The sequence below is a fragment of the Panthera uncia genome, chromosome F1 (assembly GCF_023721935.1).
Source record: "Panthera uncia isolate 11264 chromosome F1, Puncia_PCG_1.0, whole genome shotgun sequence".
NCBI lineage: Eukaryota > Metazoa > Chordata > Mammalia > Carnivora > Felidae > Panthera > Panthera uncia.
In genome coordinates, this window is record NC_064813.1 from 26,724,633 (window position 1) to 26,749,543 (window position 24,911).

At 41.4% G+C, this 24,911-nt stretch overlaps 1 long non-coding RNA gene across 4 annotated transcripts in view; it reads left to right on the forward strand.

Moving 5' to 3' along the window:
• Positions 1-24,911, forward strand: part of LOC125925266 (uncharacterized) — a 70,326-nt gene that overhangs the window by 31,774 nt on the left and 13,641 nt on the right. The window contains exons 3-4 of one of the 4 annotated variants that reach the window (XR_007458756.1): positions 20,470-20,623; positions 20,757-20,826. The exons of 2 other annotated variants lie outside the window; for them this stretch is intronic. This is a non-coding gene — a long non-coding RNA (uncharacterized LOC125925266). The remainder of the gene's footprint in view (positions 1-20,469; positions 20,624-20,756; positions 20,827-24,911) is intronic. One more of the 4 variants, XR_007458755.1, reaches the window with a different exon arrangement.

Sequence of the window (24,911 nt, forward strand, 5' to 3'; positions counted from 1 at the left end):
CCAAAGGGGCACAACCAAGAGTCGTGCTTCCTTCCTTGTGGCAGCAGATGCAAGATGCAGCAGGTTTGCTTTTACTTTGATTTCACTGACTTTCTCTATTCTTTGCTGCTTCCTCCATAATGGAAAGGACCCAATGTAATGAATCTGCCACCAGATGGGCTAGGTGGCTGGTGGGTCCAGGTGGCTGGTGGCTCTCCCTGCCCAGGAACTCTGTGTAGGTTTTCACTGTTGGCAGGTTAGGCTGTCAACAGTGGCAGTAGCCATATCAACCTCGGTGAGAAGATGTCTATATTGTTGAGCCCATGAGGAGCTTCTATTCCTGTTGCCATGACTACTTTGGACTTGAATTCATTAAGCACTGGAATATCTGGCTGAGATCCACAGAATAGGTCAACATACCATCTTGAGTTTTTGACAGCCTTCTATGCGGTGAGCATATACAAGCAAAACACACATCTTTACTCCGTGCCCACTTCAAGACATCCATCTCTATAACTTTTCCAGTCCTCCTGTCACCAATCTCCCCTTCCTGTCCTTTTCAATTCCCTAATCATCCATCCACTGTCCATGAATCAGTGCCTATTTTCAGTACTGACAGGGTCGATAACCAAATACACTTCTTTCATTTTGCACACTGGAAGGATTTCCCTTTACTACTGTCTTAACTTGCATCTGATTTGGGCTATTACGCTGTAGCAGTCCCCCTCTGGTTCATGCTGTGTGGAACCACGTATAAACCTGATCTGAGTTTTTCCCCCTCAGTCAGCTGATCATAATGAACTCCTGCTGACATCATAGTTATATACTGAGGAAAAGGAGGCAACGTCACAGGACTAGGTGCTGTGGGAGTCTAAGGCACAGCTCATACAAATTACTTGTGTCTTTAGAATTTTCTTGAGTCCTATTTCTTAGTCGTTATTTCTACTGATGGTCATTGCTGCTGAGCATACTCTCAATTTATAAGTTGCTGGATCAGATATCACCCAGTTCATGATGAGCAGCTCACTTTGTATTGTCACTTAATGTCCCAAATGTCCCTACCAGGGCCCTGTAGCTCTGTTTCTTTAAAGAAAAAAGAATTGTTATCTGAAGGAGAGAGCATAGCTTTGCTCCCAAACCCCAGGAGTCTACATTGTGATTCTTCTATTAGAACTTGCTAGAAGTAAGCATCTCTCTTTGCCACTAATACTTGGAATGTAGCTGGATCTGTTAGGTCATATGACCAAAAATTGCTGTAGAACCTCTTGCTTTGGGCACTATTCAAAACTGGCAGCTTTTGGGTTATTCAGTAAATGGGCTGCAGTAACACATCAAAATTGGTGCATATTGTTTCTAAAACCAAGAAAAAAAAGCCCCTGCATTTTCATGAGGTTTCTCTCCTACTCTATGGCATGCATGCATGCAAGTAAGGTATCTGTGGTGTTTGCTACTTTGTGTGCCTTGGGTCCAATTAGCATGCCATCAATTAATGGAGCATCATAATTTATGTAGAATGTTAAGATCACCAAGATATCTTTGGCCTAGATTATGCAGAAGGCACGAACGTTGATGTAGCCCTGAGGCAAATCCTTGCCAGTTGAAAGGAAATGGCTGCTGGTGGGTCTTGTAAATTAATAGAGGGGGAAACAAAGCATCCACTGGATCAATAGCTCTATATTAGGAGTCAGAGTCTGAGATGATTTGCTCCAATATATATACCAAATTGGAAAAGCAACTTCAAAAAAATGCCTGATTGATTTATGATAATCTATAATCATTCTCCAAAATTTATCTACCTTCCTCATCCACTGTCCACGTGTTAAATGGCAATGTGAAAGTAATTGCTGCCTTGGGATCTTTCAAGTCTTTGAGAGTGTCACTAAAGTTGACAACTCCCCCGAGGATGCAGTATTGGTTTTCATTTATTATTCTCATTAGGAGAGGATGCTCCAGGATGCTTTACTTAGCTGTTCCTACAATAGCCATTACTCCGTGGGTCACGAAGGCGGTGTAGTGATTCTCTCAGTTGCCTAGGATGTCTGTTCCAATTATACATTCAGAAACTTGGGAAATAAGCATATAATGAGTCTGTGGACCTCTTGAGCTCACTATTGGGTGAGCCTTGGGCCAAAACATCATATTTCCTGTCCTCTATAAGCCCCTGGTGGACCTGTAGACTATAGTGAGTTTTTGGGTCCTCAAGGATTAGTATCAAGTTAGAAGGCTGTGTTAGTTTCCTACAGTTGCCATAACGAATTACCACAAACTTGGTGGCTTTAAACAACAGAAATGTATTCTCTCATAGTTCTGGAGAACAGAAGTTTGAAATTAAAGTGTTGGTGGGGCTCTTATCCCTCAAAGTCTCTAGGGAAGGATCTTTCCTCACCTTTTCCAGTTCTGGTGGTTCCTGTTGGCTCCATGCTTCTTTAACTTCTGGCTGCACAATTCCGATCTCTGCCTACATCTTCGCATGGTCTTCTTTCCTTTGTCTCTATCTCTTTTAAGGGCATTTTAATTGGATTTAGGTCCCATTCTTTTCTAGCATGATCCTTATAATTACATCTGCAAAGATACTATTCCCAAATAAGATCATATTCTGAGGTTCCAGGTGAACATGAATCTTAGGGATCTTATTCAACCCACTACAGAGCCAGTGTTTAGTAATTCCATAAAACTATGGGTTTTTCATTTGTTCCTGTGTACAGCCAGTATAGCAAATGAATGTAGATCCTATACAGAAGGCTTGTAGAAAGATGTGCGGTGTATTTTTGTTGCAGTATTGCAGTGTCCTTCTTCAAAATGACCCAATCTCCCTTTCATTCAAGGGGCTACGGGTCTATACATCGGCTTAGATATGAGAACCAGCTGACAGAGCATATCAAATTAATTCTGGGGGTACCAAACACTAAATTACTACTACATACTTCTAAAGCACCACCCCCCACTCTGGTCCAAAGAATATTTTTAAAAAACTAACATTAGGTGGCAGTTTTCCAATATACTTAACAGTGGCCATGTAACTAGCTCCTTTGGTAGTTAAATGGTAAAGCCAAAAAAAAAAAAAAAAAAAAAAAAAAAGGAGAGCATAATAGTTAAAACAATAATAAGAAGCAATGAAAAACAACAGAAACAGAAATAAGGCAGTAGCCCATACTCCATCCGGCTTTATCATATTCTCCTACCCTGAGCTTCTAATTACTTATTCCTTTATCCTGATCAAAATCTGGATTAAGGAGTGTGCCAGCTGAGTAGGCGCCCAGAGCACCAATTAATAAGTAAACAGTGAAAAAAAAAATCAATGGAATACATTGGCTATATGGTGTCAGTCAATGCAGATCTTCACAGGAGGATTTTTATATAACTGGTGAAAACGTAATTTGGTCATACTCCCACCAGACTAGACAGTAATCTCAAATGGAATTTTTAAAATGTGTCTGTCCCACTAAAGAGATTTTGAATAAATATCTAAAGAGCATTGGCTTGCTCAGATCACGATCTCACAGTCTGTGAGTTCGAGCCCTGAACTGAGCTCCATGCTGACCGTGTGGAGCCTGCTTGGGATTCTCTCTCTCTCCTCTCTCTCTGCCCCTCCCCGCCTTTCAAAAATAAATAAATAAATGTTAAAAATAGTAGTTCTTAAAATGTGGAATGGCTGAACTGAGTTTGCTAGTTTCCCCTCTTTCTCCAGGGGAAAGGTGGCGGCCTTCTCAGAAGGTAGCCAAGCACTTGGTTAAGTTATTTCCCATTGTCTCATGGGACTCAGACAGTATGCCTACTAAGATGAGAGGTTTAGAGTGCTTTGTAAAGAGATATCAAGTGGGATTGTAGATACAGTGGCTACTTCTTGAAGCTTTCAGTAATATCTTCAAAGAAACAACGTTCTTTATACAATGGAATACTATTCAGACATAAAAAACTAATAACTAATACTATCCAGCCCTAGGAAAGAAGGAAATCTTGCTATTTGCAACAACATGGATGAAACTTGAGGCATCCATTAAGTGAAATAAGTCAGAGAAAGACAAATACTGTATGATCTCATGAATGTGTGGAATGTAAAACAAAAATGAAAACAAAACTCATAGAAAAAGAGATCTGATTTGTGGTTACTAGAGGTCAGGGGTAGGGGGTAAAGAAATTGGATGAAGATGGTCAAAAAGTACAAACTTCCAGTTATAAGATAAGTACTAAGGATGTCATGTTCCCACGATGACTATCGTTAACATGCTGTATGATATATTTGAAACTTCCTGAGAGCGTAGACCCTCAAAGTTGTCATCGCAAGGGAAAAACATTCTTTTTGTAACTATATGAGGTAATGGAGGTTAACCTAAGCTTACTGTGGTGATCATTTCACAACATATGTATGTCAACTTTTTATACTGTGTACCTTAAACTTAGACAGTGCTATGTGTCAATTATATCCTAATCAAACTAATTTTTTTCTGTTTTAGTTGGCACATCTGAAAAAAACAGGGAAGGAAAAAAATAGCTTTATTAAAGAGAGATACTTTCTGAAAAGCTAAAAAATCATGTACCTTGCAGGATTGTCAAAGCGCAATTTGTCTAAAATTATCTAATATTAATGTGGACAAAGTCAGAGATGTTAGACACAGAGGAAACATACAACTAAGGCCTGGATAGAGCCAGAGTACTGAGAAGAACATGGTCCCCAGGCCGCTACTAGATAGACATGAACAAGTATGTAACAGTGTCCATAAGGAACATATGGTGCAAGCAACTCACCCAACGTGTAGACAATAAAGGGGTGCATTGTTTGTAGAGAATTTAAAACATTAATAAAATCTGTACTGGTCTTGAACCAGGAGCCCACTTCTGCTCAAGTGCATATTTTTAACCCTGTGGAACAACATGTTCCTGCCTTTAAAAAGTAGATTTGAAATCAACTAGGACAGTGTAGCAATTGTACAAGACAAAGAAAGAAAACTTCAGTTACTCCAATTCAGTTATTCCATGTGACCTTTGGGAGTGTTTATTTATGCTGAAAATTGAAAATAGGGAAACAGAGACTGAACCACAATGTGTAATATTATTGTTGGTAAGTAGAAATTTTAGTTCATACCTGAAACATTTTACTGATTTTGAACAGTAGTTTTTAAATTGAAATTTATTTTGCTTTCTTGATTGTTAATTATTTTAAAACTGAAGAATGAATCAAGAAAATAAAATATTACATTTGTGTTATGATTTAATAGTTGCCTAAATTGAACCTTTTATAAACATATCCATTTTATTAATATTCACCTATTAGTTATTGGACAATTATGTATATAAAATATTGTTATATCAGATGGTAACCAAAGAATCAAGTTCAAACTGCTATATAGATATAAACACTATTGAATAAATATTATGCCTTTCTCTTTCTTAGTACTGTAATATTCATTTTATTTTTATTCTATCCTTTCTACTGCTGTGATTACATATAGGAAATTCAATAACAGAAAATTCACTGCCTGCAGTTCTCTTCTGGCCATTATTGTTATTTGTTTCATTTCATAAATATTATAAAAAATAATTTCATTGTTTAAAGGAGCAGAGTGTTTAAAATGATCTCTTCTGGACTTCAAATGAGTTGATAATATGGAAGCTCAGTGATGGCTACATGGAGGTTAATATACTATTTCCTCTCTCTGTCTCTTTTTCTGTCTGTCTCTGTTTCTTTGTATCTATCATCTATCTGTCTGTCTGTCTATCTATCTATCTATCTATCTATCATCTATCCATTCACCCATCTATATAAAATTTTCCATAATAAAGTTAAAAAATTATAAGGACCAAATGCAAACTATCAGGGGTCATATCTGGAGGGATTAGAGGGTCAAGGTTATAAAGGTAGCCATTGTGAGATGAAACTCACAATGGGTAAACGGAGATTGGACCCGAGTAAATTCCTGGCGTCATTCAATGTGCCTGCTTAACTATAGTGAATGTGAAGGTAGCTACAAAGTTTCAGGAATGGAACAGACTCAGGCAAATTCATAACTGCCAATACAACTTTTAAAATTACAAAAGTAGCTCTCAGATTTGTGTTACTATTGTGCATATCCCTTGGAATTCTTGGGACCCCAGGATGAAGGAATCTAGGATAGATAATGGATTGTTATTTTCTTTTGTGGGCTATACCCATGAAGTTAATTTGGATAGAGGGAGTAGCAAAAATTGAGGACCACCAATACCATTATACCATCAGGAACTAAAGTGTTCTGGTAAGTGATACTCCTCTGGACCCTGCTTCAATTAAGATCCTTTATGATCACAGAGGTTATCAGATCCCAGAAACGCAGACTTCTTGGAGACCTACAATGAAGAACATTGGACCCAGGGCTGGAGAGCCCAGAGTGAAGTCCAGTTCAAGCAACCGGATGATTTCTGCTTCCTTGTTTCATCCCCCATGTAGCCATGCCGTGTGTAATAACTTCCATGAACTTGCATTTGTAGGGCTGTTTGCTAATTCAGGGTTTCCCACTGAGATCTGTACAAGTGCAGCGGTTTTGTTTTGTTGAGAAAATGAGCTATTTGTAAGTGGAGTTCAGTTTAATGGATTTCTGAGCTATTTTTTTAGAACCAATTTTTTTAACATTACCTTTTTAGACTTTGTGGTACTCTTTCCTTCCTATCACCCCCAGTGGAAGGCTGTTGAGTAGCACTTGTACCATAAGTTAGGGTGACGATGGGGAAGAAATAAGATCCCATCATAGCCCAGCAAGCTCCTTAGAACTGAGGGGCAGCTATTTGTGTCCTAATGGTAGTTGGCTAGCCCTTTGCATGAGGATCTCGCCCTGGCCACCTTTTCTCTACAGGGCTTGGGCTTCCACCTTACTGCTTAAACTTCACCCTGCATCTCCTAATCTTTTCCCTCTCTTTCCCCTATTCCTCTCCACTTAGCACTCTTGCATTGAGTGCTCATCTCATCCAACTTCAGAGGCTAGAAGGACTTTACAGCTAATGTAATCCAACTCTCTCATTAACAGATGAGGAAACAGAAGTCCCATAGTTTGGGCAATTGGCCTGTGATATATCAGCCAGGCTATGGTAGGGCTTCACCTACAAATGAGGTTTGCCTTCTCACCTAGGACTCTTGCACAAAACTCTGCTGTTGCCATGGTTCTGAAGCTAGCAAGTCAGACGATTTGAGGTACTTATGGATGGATGAATGCGCAGCCTCAAACAATAGCTCTCTCGATAAAAAGAAAACCTGGCTGGTAATTGAAACCTCTGAACCACAAGCAGAGAAAGAAGTAAAAGGCTTTGCAGCCCGCTGCCCTGCCTGAGGGCGGGCCGGTGCAGGAGATGTGGAGAGTGGGTGGACAGAGGCTTGGGTGAGGCCCTGGCTCCACTGTGTCCCATCTGGATCATGCGGGAAGCCCTTTGGTTGCATGACACTGTTGTAGGCACCCTGACGATTTTACATCACCCAAAGCTATAAATGGTTTTGCATTAAAAAAAAAAAATTACAGGTCTCCCACAGCCCACAAAAATATGCTCCACCCAAAACGAAGCCCATAATTTGGCTGCATCCAGCTGGGTTCAACAAAATCGGAGCCAAGGTTGCTCTGTATTGTCCTTAGAGGTGGCTTAACATTAGCAGGAATGAAAGAAATGTAAAGTTACTCACAGTGGGCTAGATTTTCTCCATAGGGAAAGCTCTAATAGTTACACAGCAAGACCTTGGCGTCAGCCAGGTAAGGTCTACTAGCTGCATGAAAATCACTTCCAAGCTATTATTTATAATTTTATAGCATCTTGCATTTGCAAACTGCCTAGTGATGAATTGAGGCAATTTCTTTTAACAATTCTGAGTGGGAGGTTGAGGAATTTAACTCTTCTTTTACTAAGACACAAAGATGTTGAGAAAAATAATATGCATCAACCACAAAAATACCTGGACAGTCCTATTTATTTTGGCCAGGACCTGTGGTCTGCGACTTGACCCACTTTAGGACGACCAAATGTTCCAGTTTGCCTGGGATGGAGAGGTTTCCTGGGATGTGGGACTTTCAGTGCTAAAACCGGAACAGCCCCAGGCAAACCCAGGCAGTTGGTCACTCTATCTCACTGAGTGATGTTCTATCTCACTGCATGGTGCTAACTCCTGGCCATTTCATTCTGCACATCTAAAATGAATATGGCTCTATTTCTTTTTAATCCTAATCTGTTTTACTTGCTGTGTTTCAGAAAGCACAGCCTGAAAGCAGAGTTTTTGCTGCCTTCTCACATTAGAATCTTGTAAAATAGTATTAACTAGCTGATTGCTCTGCGCTGTTCCATTTAAGGAATTCAAATGCCCACCACTGACCTCTGAAATGTTTTTGGTATTGTGTGTCCAAAAGCAAAACACAAGCAAGGGAATTCAATTGAACGTTTAAATTAAGTAATCTGACTTGGACAGATTCTCTGTCTCCTTACACATAAAGGTCACACTTTATACCTGGGGTATTTTCTCTGATAGGAGAATATTTAAATTTATAAAATTCAGATAGCCACCGGATAGATATAAAGAAACAATTCATGGGGTGCCTGGGTAGTTCAGTCAGTTCATCATCTGATTCTTGATCTCGGCTCAGGTCGTGATCTCATGGTTCATGGGTTCGAGCCCCGGCTCTGCACATCAGGCCCTGCGCTGATAGCATGGAGCCTGCTAGGGATTCTGTCTCTTGTCTCTCTGACCCTCCCTCACTTAGGCACGCACATGCTCTCTCTCTCTCTCTCTCTCTCTCTCTTTCTGTCTCTCAAAATAAATAAACTTAAAAAAAAATAAAATTAAATAAATAAAAAAGATACAATTCACCTCTGGCTAAGGAACACTTGAGTCAAAGTCAGTCCCAACTAGACTCACAGACAGTTTTATCACCAGCCAAGAGGATAAGGGCCATGCATGCCAACATTTTTATTAGTAGGATGTCATAAATTGGATAAAGCTTTCATTAGCATTACAAGATTAAAGATCCAGAAAGGTCTAAGTGAGGCATTATAACCAATGGCAGGGCCTATTGAAGTGAGGCCTCAGGAGACAGGTCAGAGGGGAAGTAGGCCCCGAACAAATTGCAACTAACAGTCACCACTGCAGATAAGCCTTTATCTGTGGAGTTCTGTTACTAATACATTCCGTTGGCCCTTGGTGGGAGATAGCATGACCTATTTAAAGGAGGTTGGGGAAGCACAGAGGGTGCAAAGAAGGAATCACACAGATTCAGAACTGGATTGAGGGTCAGGCCAGACAGACAGCTGCCTTAGGTGCCAATTTCTAAAGAGTACTTTCAAAAATAAAGTAGAAATATGGTGCCAAATAAGCTTAACACAAGATTCCACATATAACTGGGAAAATGTCAAAGTAGCCTCACTTCAGCGCGTAGACCAGGCCTTCCAGTGAAAATAAAATGGCACTCTTCCCCCATGTCCCTCTCTCACTACCACTCAGTTAATCTGAAAGGCACTAGCTTCTTAACCCACCTGGGATTCCTATTTCTCAGTCCGTCCTAGAGAAAAGCCTAGAGTGTTTTTCATGCCAACCACCTCTGGACCAGGTTGTCTCTAGAGAAACTATCATTGTCTGAAGCATTCAGGTGCCAATGGTAGGGATTAACACTGTGGACCTTGAAGAAGGTACTTAAAAGTTATGACAGCCTATCCTCTGTCTAGAGGTGCCCTCAGATCACCTTGAGCCATCTTTTGTCTCTCTTGCATGGTCCCTGCTTGGTTAGCCAGGTGTAGTTGTGTCCAGGCATCCATTACCTTGGAGAAAAGGGGAAAATGGGTCTTTTGGTGATCAGGGAAAGCCCATCATGATACTACCTTACCTTAAGAATCTTTAGGTCTTCTCCCAGAGTCTGGAACATCAGCCCAAATCTTCCTTTTGTTTTGGTGAGTTTCCCTTTGGGAGCACTATGTCTTTAGGTGAAATGGTTCATCCTCACCTCACCAAGTCCAAAAGTATTGTCTGAGGCCTGGCTTTGACACCATAGGAGCTTCCATTGCCTTGGAACCTCGATGATGCTTTAGTTAGCTTATGGCCCAGGCAGGAAGGCCCCCAGGTTGTAGCTGCTTTGGCTGGGCACCAAGAGTGTGAACTTAGCTCAGAGCAGGGGCTCCATTGTACCATTGATCCAAACTAGCAAGGACATCAATGAAGAGTAGATGAGCTCTGTTGGATCGTGCTACGCCAGCTTTTGAAAGCCCCGTTTGGCCCACTTGGGTTATTCACCAACCTCTGAATTGATGACAATGGTTAGAATGATGATATACTTGGATTGGTCAACTTGCTTGGGCATATCCCCAGTGAAGTCAGAAGAGGGATGGGGCACTGTGACTGATGGCGTTACCAGGACTTGCCAGGGAAGGGAAGCATAAGTCCCCAAAGAAATGAAGAAGTTTGTTATCAAGACAAAAGGGGAACTGCCATTTCTGGGCGAAGTCTTATTTTTTCAATATTCTCTCACCGCCTACACAAGATCAGTGTTTTTACACGATTCATACCTTTGGCAGGAAGTGGAAGATCGACAAAGAGGTGATCTATTTCCCCTTGCTCCAGGTAAAAGATTAACATGATTTTCCTATAACCCACTTGAAACATTACTCTATTAAACTGCTAGTGGGAATACAACCCAGCTTTTCTTTAAAAGTATTGTTGAGTCAGAAAAAATATAATGAACTAAAATAGAAAGGAAACCAAATTCCTTCATACTTCACAAAATCAGGCAATTAATGGGAAAGACATCTTTAGAAAATAAAGAAAAAGACATCGTTCCCTTACACACAAAGGCATCTTTTCCCAGGGGGCCAGGTACAGTCTCTACTTCATTAGTTCTCATCAAACCTCAGAGTGAGAAGAGACAAATATAGAAATATGGTATCCTCTCTCCCTCTCTCCATCTCCGTCTGTCTGTCTGTCTGTCTCTTCATTTCAGAAATTCAAGAACTGAGACTTGAAAAGAAAAGTGATCAGGCTGAGGTGTCACATGGGGAGTGTCCTTGGTGGCTATAGATATGTTCAGCATCCGACATTTGTTTCTGAACAGAGCCCGAGAGAGAAGGGGCATCGTTGATGCCTGAGACATGAATGGAAATGTAGGTCCTCTTGCACAGTCTCCTGTTGCCTTCGTTGGAGTGTTTTCTGAGAGGAGGCAAGGCCTCACACTCTCCAACTACTTCCATTTGCCCAGGAGATTTAGGTAGACAGTGCTCAGTGACATTGTAAAGCAGGCAACTGAAGTTTGTCTTCATTCTCCCAGTGCCCAGGGCCCCCTGCGCTCTGCTGGTTTTCACCAGCAAGAGAGAGAAGGATGTGATCTTGGTCCTTTCACATCAGGGTGAATGAGCCCTACTCATCACCAAAGAATGTTAACGCTGCAAACTTAACTCTAAATAGTACATGAAAGATCTTGCCCCTTTGAAACAAAATTGTAAGAAAAGAGAAACAGAGACAGCCTCCCAGAATTTTACCATGAGTGTTGCTGCAAGCGTTTTTAAGAGATTCTTGACATTTGGGGGCATGCGGGTGGGAAAGAGGTCATTTCTATTTTTTCACTCCCTACAAGTGTTCTGTTTCTAGTCAGGAGAACGGCTAGGGATTACTTTAATCCAGCTCTGTTGGAAATAGGCTGGCTTATTCCAAGGAGAGGCTGGGGGCAAAATGGCCTGGATGCCACCACACAAGCGGAGGTGTTTACCTACAGTCACTCTCTCTGTTGGATCTCTCTCCTTTTTCCTCAGTTCTCAGCATGGCACTGGTCTCACCTTGCTACGCTTCTCTCTCCCAAACCTCCAGGGACCCAGAATCAAGTTCTCCCAAACCTCTGACCACCCCTGACCCTATTACTTTCCCCTCCGGTCCAGGTTTCAACCATCTCTCATTGAATCCCTTAGTATCAGTCGGTGGTCCTAGGCCGGACAACATTGCTGGTACTGTTGAAAACTTAAGACCAGTGGTCATCAACATTTTCTTTTTGCCAGTTCAGTCAAGTAGAGAAAAAAATTCAATAAGCCACCATATTTCCTTCACTTATATTCAATAATTACCAAGTTTTTGCCGTATGTACTTGATCTATCCCCCCTTTTGATGTCTTTACTGTTTTTATTTGCTGAAGCACTTAATTAATTAAAAGTAATCTCTACACCCAAAGTGGGGGTCAAACTCACTACCCTAAGATCATAAGTCTTTTTTTTTAATGTTTATTTATTTTTGATAGAGAGAGAGAGAGAGACAGAGCATGAGTGGGGGAGAGGCAGAGAGACAGCTCGAACTCACAGACCGTGAGATCATGACCTGAGCCGGAGTCGGTCACTCAGTCGACTGAGCCACCTAGGCGCCCCCTAAGATCACAAGTCTTATGTATCACTGACTGAGCCAGCCAGGCACCCCTATTTGTTGAAGTACTTTAAAGCAAATACCAGACATCATATTATTTCACCTCTGAATCTCTCAAAATATTGACTTAAAAAAAGAAAACATAACCACAATGCTATTATCACACCTACCAAAATTAACAACACTACTTTGGTATCATGCATACCCAGTCTGTAATTAAGTTTCCCTTATTGTCTCTAAAGAGTCTTTTTATAGTCAGTTGATTTGAATCAGGACCCAAACAAGGTCTCCATATTACATTTGCTTATCATGTAAGCGTTTGAAATTAATTTCCACGTCCCTGAGTGGTTTTGTTTGCGGCTTATTTTTAAAAAGCCACCTAAATAGCACACCTTGACCTATCTGATTATAACGCTTGGGGTTGTTTTTTGTTGTTGCTATTGTTTGGGTTTTTTGTTTTCACTGAGATGAGATCTGGCTGTGCATATGTGTGGTGGGGGCCGAAGGGGGGCGTTAAGATACTGGCATCTGAAGAGGCCAGTGGCACCGGATTCATCTGCAGACCAGAGACAAAAATAATAATTAGAGCTAGCACATATTCAACGCTTACTATGTGCCAGCCATTGTTCTAAGTGATTTAAATGTAATTATTTCATTTTTAAAAGATGACTGCCTTAGGAGAGTTTTAGGTGCTGGTGAAATAAGAAGAAAGCACTGCCTTGTTTGGTTGGGGGAAGGTTATCTAAAGAGTTCACAGAGCTTGTGAGGGTGTCACCTGAGGGAGCAGAGGTGGGTGCAAAACACTTCGAAGACTAGCTGAATGTTCTTCTCCACCTCCAAATGTAAAATAATGTAAAGGGGATGTTTCTGCTGCCACAAACATTTTAGAGGGTCTCAGGAGGGAAGTAGAGTACTGGTGACCCTCTAATCCCTTGTCCTGGACTGGTCTATTTCTTTCTCTCTCCCATCCCGATCCTGTGCCTTAAGTCACAGCGCATGGTCACCAAATGTCACATCCCTGGCGGCAGCCTCAGTGACTCATCACCAGTAGTGGGGGTAGAAGACTGGCTGGAATGACTTAGCCTGGGGAGGCTTTCTCAATGCTCCTGTGAGTAAGTGGGACTATAATAATTTTGGTTTCTTATTCCTGAAATGGGACCATAGGCCGTATTGCAAAACTTGGAGGGCCCTCGTTATTAAATACTGCTTTCTACACTTAAGGGGCTCCGGAGTCTGACCTTGAAAAAATGAGGATACAGTGTGGCTCACAGGTAGGAGCACCATGAAAGATGGGCCTAAGCAGAGAGAAAACTCTGGGCTTGAGGTGGGTCAGGGTCAGGGAGTCACAAGAGACCTGACCACTGGGACACTGTGAAGATGAAGTCAAGGACAGGCCAAATTTGGTGCTGGGGAAAGATGTGGCTGGACACTAGAATCTAGTCCAGGAAGCCAAAGTAGAGATGAGGCAGTCCAAGTTCAGATCCCTGCTTAAATGAGAATCCCAGGGCCTATCTGAGAACTAAGCTGGCAGATGTTAAGTGAATGCCTAAAACCAGGGTGGCACCAATCAGCATAGGACAATTCCTCTGAGTGTAATTCTCTTTCATCTGGCCTCAGTTAAAACCAGAGGACCTGATACAACAGCAGGCCTGTATCACCTTGAAGGTACTGCTCTCTGAACCTAGTGTTTTCCCTGTAGGACTGCCTTGTGGGCAGGCAATCCTGGACCTTTCCGAGCCCACTCCCCCTTGCTGTATCTGTCCACATAGAGCTGAACGCTGCTTTGTGGCAGGTGGGTAAATAAAAGGGAAGAATTGCTTCTTTGGGGCAGTCCAGGTCATTTTTCATGAACTGGGAAATAGAACAAGGAGCCATTTAGGCAAAATATTTGGATGTAATGTCTACCCCTTATTGCAACCCTAGTTTCTCTATCCATGTGGACCTTTGAGAAAATACATGTTTAAGATCCATAAATGTCATTATCTTATTTTCTGCCTTAGGGACACAAATCTATATAGAGATCCACAACCAAAAATAAATAGGAATTTAAATCAAATGGGCTTGCACACCTAATGACCCCCTTCAGTGGTGAAAATGTTTAATGATAGTTTAGTTTATGGAAACCCCGGCGACCAGGTTCCAAACAGTCTCAGCTGGGAAACCCAACTCTTTTTCTTTTGGAAATTCTCAATGATATGTTTTCAAAGCAGCTGATAAAACAGTTAATTATAGTGAGGTGTTTGGCTCCTTTATAACATACACTTTCTCCTACTCTATGATTGGAGCTTCTTGTCATGTACCCTGAGCTAATGCTACCATATATTTTTTCCCTTTGGGGGGGGTGGAGAACCTCTCTAAATTGCCACATAGGTAGAACTTCAGATAAAAAGGCAAAATCTAGCATGAGATCATTCAATTGATTTTCACCAAAAGTCTGACAGCTAAGTACCCCCACTGCTTCCATTTCTCCAAAGCCAAGACCTTTCTGGGGGTGAAAGTCCCTTGACCTGAGCGTGGAGGGCTTTTAGCTAGTCAAGAAAAGAAACTGCTCTTTTGGATATGTGGATTATAAAGAAACAAGTAGTGAAAAGACTAAGAACTCTGGTATCACTCTTGATTTGAAGTGAGCAGAATCAGTTCTTAATGCTGCTGGTAGCCATTGGTTCCCCATGTAACTCAGAATGATGATGAGTTGATTCAACTCAATATAGGCTCATAGATCCAACTGTTTACTCCACATCTCCATTTGGAGGTTGGGTGGACATCTCAGACATGTCCCAAACTCAACTTCCTGTTGAGGCGCCACCCCCACCTCCCTGCCTCTCCTCACAAACCTGCTTCCACTGCACCTTTCCCATCTCAGTTGATGGCAACTCAACTTTCCGGTGGCTCAAGCCAGAAACATCCTCAATATCTTTCTTTCTCTCATTCCCTACAGCCACTCTGCCAGGAAATCCCTTGGCTCTACCTTCAAAATACATTCAGATTCCACTTCCTGTCTCCATCTTTACCACTACCAACTTAATCCAAGCCACGCTTTATTATCTGTTGCCCGCATTCCTGAAAAGAAGTCTTCCACTTTCACCCATCTACAATCTATTATTTTTTAAATTATTCTTATTATATTTTTAGAGAGATAGAGAGCACAAGCTGGGGAAAAGGGCAGAGGGAGAGAGACAGAGGGAGAGAGAGAATCCCAAACAGGCTCCACACCTAGCCCAACGTATGGCTTGATGCCATGACCCTGTGATCACAACCTGAGTGGAGACCAAGAGTTGGATGCTCAACTGACTGAGGCACCCAGGCACCCCTCTACAATCTCTTCTTTTTTTTAAAGCTTATATATATATTTTTTTATTTTGAGGGAGAAAGAGGGCACAAGCTGAGGAGGGACAGAGAAAGAGGGAGAGAGAAAACCCCAAGCAGACTCTGTGGCTCCAGCACAGAGCCCAATGCAGGGCCGATCTGACCAATGCCCAAGTGGAAATCAAGAGTCCGACATTCAACCGACTGAGCCACCCAGGCACCCCTACAATCTATCATTAACAGCAGCCAGAAGGATGCTTTCAAAACACATGGTGTCACTGCTAGTCACAATCTTGAAATGTCTCCACACTTCACTCAGAGTGAAAACCAAAGTCCTTACAATGGCTAACAAGAGTTTACAGGATCTCTCCCGTTCTCACCCCCACCTCTCGGTGTCATTCTCTCTTTAGATCTCACCTACTATTTCTCTCCCTCTTACTTAGTTCGCTCTAGCCATGCTGGCCTTGCACAAGACTGACACAGGCTTGGCACAAGCCAACTAGACCTTTATTTTATAGCTCAGTGGCTCTTAAATTTTAGGGAACATCAGCGTCCCCTGAAGGGGGATTGCTGGGCTGAACCAGAGTTTCTGATGGAGACTGAAAATGTGTGTTTCTAGCAAATTCCCAGACAATGTTAATGTTGCTGGTCTGCGTGGGGATCACAGTTTGAGAACCACTGCTATAACTGTTCACTGTTCCTTCTGCCTGAAGCTCTTTCCCTGTGTATCTCCTTGACTTATTCCTCCTCCTTCAGGCCTGTGCTCAAGTGTTACCTTCTCAATGAAACCTAGTCTGATCTCTCTACTTTCTGTTGCCACCTATGGCCTCACTCCTGTCGCTCTTGATCCCCCCACCCTGCTCCACTCTGGTTTCTCTGAAGTGCTCATCACTTAACATTCTGTATAATTTATTTATTTTATTTAATCTGTCTCACCTACTAGAATATAAGCTCCTCAAGGGAACTACCTTCTAATTTGTTCACTCCATATATCCAACACTTAGAATAGTGCCTAGCACATAATAGATGCTCAATAAATGTTTGCTGCATGAAAGATTCAATACTTAATGTTCCTGTAAATTACAAGGATGAGAATCCTAATCTCTTCAAAGGCTTCCTATTTTCATGCTTGTTCCTTTATATGAAGTGTCTTCCCTTTTCTCAATCTCTTCACCTTAAATTTATTTATCTTTTAAGTCATATCATTCTCTTTTAACTACTTTCTACTGCAGTGACAACTCAGCTGTTTCTAACTATTCTCATTAGTTTCCTGGGTGTTATTTTGGTGCTTCTGGTTATAAGAGCACTGAGAACAGAGACTATGTTCTGAATCAATGGCCAAATGGTAGGATCTGAATACATGCATGTCGGGTGATTGAACATTACTGTAAAGAGTGTTTAATAAAGCAATAGCTAGGATATTCCCACTTATATAAATATCAACAATTTGCAAGTCTCACATTAAATTAGTCTAATCTTCGTAAGAATTTTTTTGGATTGAGTAGGAAAGATATTATACCCATTTTACATCGGGGGAAGTGAATTTAGGCTGAAATTCGGACAACAGTATCCACTTCATCAGGACTACATGTTGAAGTCATGGAATTTGCTACCACAAAGCTAGAACTCAAAATATGTTAGTTTCCTTCCCGAAGAGATCTTAGAAAAGCCATTTACATAAACCAATATTAACTGAATTCCTACCATGTGCCAAGAGCTTAATAAATCTTAAGCTTTATATTTCTAAATCTTTTTTTGTTTTTGTTTTTGTTTTTTGAGAGAGAGAGAGAGAGAGAGAGTGCAAGTGGGGGAGGGGCAGAGAGAGAGGGAGACAGAATATGAAGCAGAGGAAGACAGAATCGGCGCTGTTAGCCCAGGGGTTGATGTGGGGCTCAAACCCATGAACTTGACCTGAGCCGAAGTCAGATGCCCAACAAACTGAGCCATCCAGGCGCCCCTATATTTCTATATATTAAACTACAATCTGGTGATATATTGCTTATTCCCATTTACCGATGAAATAACAGACCCTGAAAGGTTAAGTAACTGGCACAAAGTTTCACAGCTAGAAAGTGATGGAGCTAGAATTTGAGCTCAGCTCCCAAATCATGATTTTTTTCCCTTGGGCAGAGCATGGTGCCTCTCTGATGGCTTGAAACTCAGGTCTTTTGACTCAGAGTTCGGGGTTCTTGCGTGTATACCAACCACTAATTATTTTGCTGTTCTGTACTAATTGTTAATTAAATGATTAATTTTGAATAAATTTTATAACATTTTAAATAAAAATTAAAATAAACTTTAGAAAAACTATTTGGTTCAGCCACAGGGTGGCGAATCTTTTTTTTTTTTAATGTGATATTTATCTGCTTATTTTTCTTTTTTTCCCTTTTTTAAAAATTTAAATCCAAGTTAGTTAACATATAGCGTAATGATTTCAGGAATAGAATTTAACAATTCGTCACTTACACATAACTCCCAGGCACCCCACAGCAAGTGCCTTCCTTAATGCCCCTCACCCATTTAGCCCATCCCCCCACCCAGCACCCCTCCAGCCACCCTCAATTTGTTCTCTGGATTTAAAAGTCTCTTATGGTTTGCCTCTCTCTCTCTTTTTTCCTTATCTTTCCTTCCCTTCCCCTATGTTCATCTGTTGAGTTTCTCAAATTCCACATATGAGTGAAATCATCTGATGTTTGTCTTTCTCTGACTGACTTATTTCACTTAGCATAACACACTCTGGTTCCATCCACGTTGTTGCAAATGGCAATATTTCATTCTTTTTGATCACAGGGCGGTGAATCTTAATGACTAGTGCCTGATTTTTTTTCCCTTTGGCTTTTACATACAGAGAAAGTTAAAGCTGGAAAGGACCTTAGAAATCATGGGTCTTACTCTTTGGGTTTGTGAATATGAAAACTAAACCTTGCCCCAAATCAAAGCTAGGGACAGGCTGAGACCAGGGTGTGTTTTGTTCTGTGCAGACCTTTCTTTTGCAGAGAGCCTTTTTGAAGGCTTTTCGGACAAGCTGAATGGATATCTGGGTGCTGGTTTGCATGGAAAGCTGGTAGGCAATGCTGGTGTCGCCTTGTGGGAACAGAAGCACTCTTGAGAGGCTTGCCCTTTCCTCCATTAGTGGCAGCTGCTTCTTCAATATCCTGCCGTAATCATTGCATCACATGGCAAAAGTCATTTGCAGAAAGGTAGAAACAGTCAAGCATTCACTGGTGTAGCACCCTAAGGTCCCAGCTCAGAGGACCAGGAGGAGCAGGGAACAGGCTGAACACTGGCCAAGTGCCTGACCGGCTCCTGTCTGAACTAAGAGCCTGACGTTCTACTACGGGTGTGTGCAGTGTGAGATCACAGGCAGCAGCCTCTGGTTTCCAAAAGACATTTTCATATAAAAGGGAGATCCTAAGACCTTTGAAAATACCCACAGAAGGGTCTCTGTTGCCACTTGCCGAGAGTGGACAAGGGCCTGGAATCGACAACCACAGTGCTGAGATCGTTTCTGTTAAGCAGGTAACACTATGCTGACCATGTTTGAGGCTCATCTTTGTAGTGACATGAAAATGAAGGTAGAGGGAGGGCTCCCGGACCTGATCAGCCTCAAGTCTGAGATGGGAGTTTGCTCTTCTCCCCACTCCTTTGAAAACATCCTGGAAAGATGTCCAGCAAGTTCTTTGAAATGTTTTTTTGTTGATTCACACTTTAACATGACCACAATCTTGGGGTAATTTTAAGAGCAATCTTCTTCTGCACGTCTGTATAACATTGACCTTGTCAGTAAGTGGGCTCTGAAAGCTGGTTCTTTACACTGGAATGTATCAGTATTTCAAAGTGGAGCCTTGAGGCCTGTCAGACACCCCCACTGCAGAGTAGAAGCTCAACATATTTGTTAAATAACTTCTTGGGAAACAATTTCCTCATCTGAACTGAAAGCTGATCAAAGGCATGAACTTGTTTTTTTATACCCTTTAAAAGTTGGTCTCTCTCCCTGTTTTTAAATGTTTATTTATTTATTTTTGAGGGAGCACAAGCCAGGAAGGGGGAGAGAAGAAGCCGGCTCCTTGCTGATAGCAGCAAGCCCGATGTGGGACTTGAACTCATCAACCTTGAGATCATGACCTGAGCAGAAGTCTGACACTCAACCGACTGAGCCACCTAGGTGCCTCTAAAAGTTGGTCTCTTGTGTTCACTTAGGCAAAACTCTTTGTTCAGTGCTGAGCAAGCAACAGATACTGAGTATACACTTGATGGCTAAATGAACGGGTTACAGGAGCAGAGAAGCAACAATGATTTAGAGCCTTGTTTTCCGGGTTTCTCTATATTCCCTGGCTGTGTCCTCCCATCCTCCACCCCCCTCAGGACCTCACACCATCACACACAGTCAACGCCCACCCTCTGCCATCCACCCTGCCCCTGGCACCAGAGAGGGCCACCTGAGCACTTTTTCTATGTAGATTTTGCCCGAGGCTAGAGCCCTGCCAAACAATTACTTTCCAGGAACCATACGACTCTGTTCTGTTTCTGTAATGCAGCCAGAGTGGTGTGCCAAGGAACTGTGAAAGGGTGGGTCGTTCATGCTACTCTATCAGAAAAATCCACCATCAGGCTGTTCGCCCATTAATTAAATTGCCTAGTGTGGATGGAAGGGTGGGGAAGAGATCTGGGCAAGCTGTCTATTCCATGTTTAAGTGAATTTATATTCAACTTTGAAAAGGGATTGCAATTTTTTCTTCTTTGAGATTGAAATCATTTTACGAGTAAATACTGGAAGAGAAATGTGATTATGTGACTTTCTTTTTCTGTTGTATTATTCTTATGGCTGATTATTGCTTTGATGTCTTCATTAAAAGATGATCTTCCTTCAAAATAAGGCTGGATCTTATGTCAGAATGATTGCAGGAAAGAGGCCTGGCCGAAGAAGCAGAGAAACTCTGGCTTCAGAAACGTTCAAGGTTTAAACATGGACTCTATCTCCGCAAGCCAAAGTGTCTGTTCTAAAAGAAGGTGATCATAGTATCTGCCCTACCTATCTTAGGAGATTCTTTTGAGGGGTAGTCCTCCTAAATGCTCCTTGAAAAATTATATAATGTATTATTTTTCAATATGTTAAGGATGTGTTCCTTTGTTTCTTTTTAAGAAACTGCGGAGGCTAGTGATGACCATTATGTTATAAAAGGCCCCAGAAACAGGGTCAACCCTGTGTAAAGGTAGGAGGGAAAATGGAGATGGGAAGGGAAGGAGGCGTTAGAGTGCCCCCAAGTGGCGACTTGGGTGTGACGTTTGGGAGGCGGCAGGAGGGACCGACCCCGCTAGGGTGACCTGTAGTGAAAAAGGAAACCGTACAAGAAGTCAAACTCAATGTCTCATAGGAGCATTTAAATACCATAAAAAAAAAAAAAAAAGAATGTATTTCATGCAAATTGTGCTCCAAGTCACCAGCCTCCCTTTTAGGGTCTGCTGCCACTTTACATTCAATTTGCTGCTCTGGTGAACACAATGAAGTGTTTAGATTCCATTAAGAAACCTCAAAAAAAAAAAAAAACAAAAAAAAAAAAAAAAAAAACAAACAACCTTGAGCCTTTAGACTTAGAGGAAAGCTCTTTAAAAGCTTCTCACAAGCTATTATTTGTGCATTCAGAAAACCATTAGGACTTCCTCCTTTGGAAATCTGTGTGATTTTTAAGCTTCTGATTTTAAACATCAATGTTTTCTTACCATGACCATTATCCTCAAGAACAAATTTCCCCGCCTCACCAGATAGTGCAATTTCTGAGATTCCTGGATGTGGGCTGGATTTATAACAGTAATAATGTGACATATCTGATGGGAGGAAGATTGGAATCAGAAGGAGTTGGGGGAGTAGAAAAGTGGGTGTATAAGTGTCCTGAACGCTTAGAAATGCCATGGGAGTCACAGGGGGCTCCGGCCAAGCCTCATGCCCGAGAAGGATACTTGCCAGTTGGCGGAGGAGATACTTGGGGACCAGACTGAATCACAGTGGGAAACATCTCCTCTTTCTTCCTGATACTCTCAAGAAATGGGGACTAGGGCAGACCCCCAAGAGGCATCCTGCCATGGCTGGGAGAGGATGCAAACTCTAGGGCAAGCTCTTAGGCTCAGCCTCCAGCTCTGTCACTAGCTGCTGAGCTTAGGCAGTCAGAGAGTGGTGTCTTCAGTAGCCCCGAGGGCAAAATCCCAAGTAATTCATATCAAATTCCACAATCTTCTATTTAACAAGACTAATATGCCCTCTACCCAGCAAATACCAAATAATAAATTGGATGGGCCTTTCCAGTTCTTGCAAAGGAGAAAGTAAGAATATATGTGTAGATATAAAGAATGTAGGCTTTAAAGCCAAATTGCCAGGGTTCAAATGCCATCCCTTCCACCTACTAGCTAGGTGTCCTCTTATTGTCTCATTAAGCCTCAGTTTCTTCATCTGTAAACTGGGAATAATAATAATTTCTATCTCAGAAGGTAGTTGTGAGGATTAAATGCAATGGTACATATAGATTTCTTAATACACTGCCTGACACAGAGTAAGCACTCAGTAGTTAACTACAGTAGTATTTTTCATCCTTAATATTTGAGACATGATATTATGATGCCTGGTCAAGTTGAGGAAGACTGGAATGTCAAAGACATCACCTACGTAAATGTTTAAATCAAAAGGGCTTTCACAGAGTGTTTGACCTTCACATTTCTGTTTTTAAAAAAGGAATTAGTTGCTTTTATTCCTAATTGCAAAAGTATACATGAACACAATGTACAATTTTGATATTTTAGAAAGGCATAGAAATAACCATTGTTAATTATTTGATATATAATAATACTTAAATATATAAATATATGTGTATATTTTAAACTAAACTGAATTTACACTACAGTTTTTAATCAGGTTTTTTGCACTGTGTTGTGAACATGACTTAAAAACATTTTTTTTAATGTGTATTTATTTTTGAAAGAAAGCGACAGAGCATGAACAGGGGAGGGGCAGAGAGAGAGAAGGGACACAGAATCTGAAGCAGGCTCCAGGCTTTGAGCCATCAGTACAGAGCCTAACGCGGGGCTTGACCCCACGAACTGCGAGATTGTGACCTGAGCTGAAGTTGGACGCTTAACTGACTGAGCCACCCAGGTGCCTCTGGACATGACTTTTTAAAAAAACATCATGTTTTACTTCTGTAGACATTTTAGTGCTGAATATGCAATAATTTAATCGGTGTTATATTGTTGAACATTTTGATTGTTTCCAGTTTTTACCCATTAAAAATTATAATGCTTATTTCTTAAGGATAAAAACTCTAGTAGAGAAAGATGGGACTACTTCAAGGCTTTTGATTCTTGTTCCCAGATTTTCCACTAAAGAAGTGGTACCAGTTTACATTCCTCTCATGGGTAAAAGAATGCTCATTTCTCTGAATATTATAAAAATGTTTACCAATTTGATAGGTGAGAATTACTTATTTTGCATTTGGATTTCTAGTGAATTTGAATATTTTAAATATGTTTATGGCCACTTATTTCTTCTTTTTTTTTTTTTAATATATGAAATTTATTGTCAAATTGGTTTCCATACAACACCCAGTGCTCATCCCAAAAGGTGCCCTCCTCAATACCCATCACCCACCCTCCCCTCCCTCCCACCCCCCATCAACCCTCAGTTTGTTCTCAGTTTTTAACAGTCTCTTATGCTTTGGCTCTCTCCCACTCTAACCTCTTTTTTTTTTTTTTTCCTTCCCCTCCCCCATGGGTGTCTGTTAAGTTTCTCAGGATCCACATAAGAGTGAAACCATATGGTATCTGTCTTTCTCTGTATGGCTTATTTCACTTAACATCACACTCTCCAGTTCCATCCATGTTGCTACAAAAGGCCATATTTCATTCTTTCTCATTGCCACATAGTATTCCATTGTGTATATAAACCACAATTTCTTTATCCATTCATCAGTTGATGGACATTTAGGCTCTTTCCATAATTTGGCTATTGTTGAGAGTGCTGCTATAAACATTGGGATACAAGTGCCCCTAGGCATCAGTACTCCTGTATCCCTTGGATAAATTTCTAGCAGTGCTATTGCTGGGTCATAGGGTAGGTCTATTTTTAATTTTCTGAGGAAACTCCACACTGCTTTCCAGAGCGGCTGTACCAATTTGCATTCCCACCAACAGTGCAAGAGGGTTCCCGTTTCTCCACATCCTCTCCAGCATCTATAGTCTCCTGATCTGTTCATTTTGGCCACTCTGACTGGCGTGAGGTGATATCTGAGTGTGGTTTTGATTTGTATTTCCCTGATAAGGAGCGACGTTGAACATCTTTTCAGGTGCCTGTTGGCCATCCGGATGTCTTCTTTAGAGAAGTGTCTATTCATGTTTTCTGCCCATTTCTTCACTGGGTTATTTGTTTTTCGGGTGTGGAGTTTGGTGAGCTCTTTATAGATTTTGGATACTAGCCCTTTGCCCGATATGTCATTTGCAAACATCTTTTCCCATTCCGTTGGTTGCCTTTTAGTTTTGTTGGTTGTTTCCTTTGCTGTGCAGAAGCTTTTTATCTTCATAAGGTCCCAGTAATTCACTTTTGCTTTTAATTCCCTTGTATGGCCACTTATTTCTTAATGGAACATGCATCTGATGCTTTTAAAATTTTATTTTTTGTTATTTTTTTAATGTTTATTTATTCATTTTGAGAGAGAGAGAGAGAGAGAGAGAGAGAGAGAATATGCACGTGAGCAGGAGAGGGGCAGAGAGATGGGAAGAGAGAGAATCCCAAGCAGGTTCTGCACTGTCAGAGAACCTTGAGATCATGACCTGAGCCGAGACCAAGAGTTGGGTGCTTAACTGACTGAGCCACCCAGGTGCCCCTTAACCCTTTTCTTTTTCTTTTTTTTTTTTGTTTTTCATTTTTTTTTGTAGTGAATATATTTGAATTACAATTATCATGCACTTTTTCTCCCAACTGGATTGTAAGTTCCTAGAGGACAGAAATATACCTATACTTCATTTGTTCCCCACAGTGTTGACAAGTATCTGTCAGATAAATACATCAGTGAACTGGGGGGGTGGCTCAGTTGGTTGAGCATCTGACTATTGATTTCTGCATGGGGCCTGCTTGGGATTCTCTTTCTCTCTGCCCCTCTCTCCAGCTCATGCTCTCTTTCTCTCTCTCTCTCTCTTAAAAAAATATACCTTGGGGCACCTGGGTGGCTCAGTTGGTTGAGCATCCAACTTTGGCTCAGGTCATGATCTCACAGTTCATGGGTTTGAGCCCCGTGTCGGGCTCTGTGCTGACAGG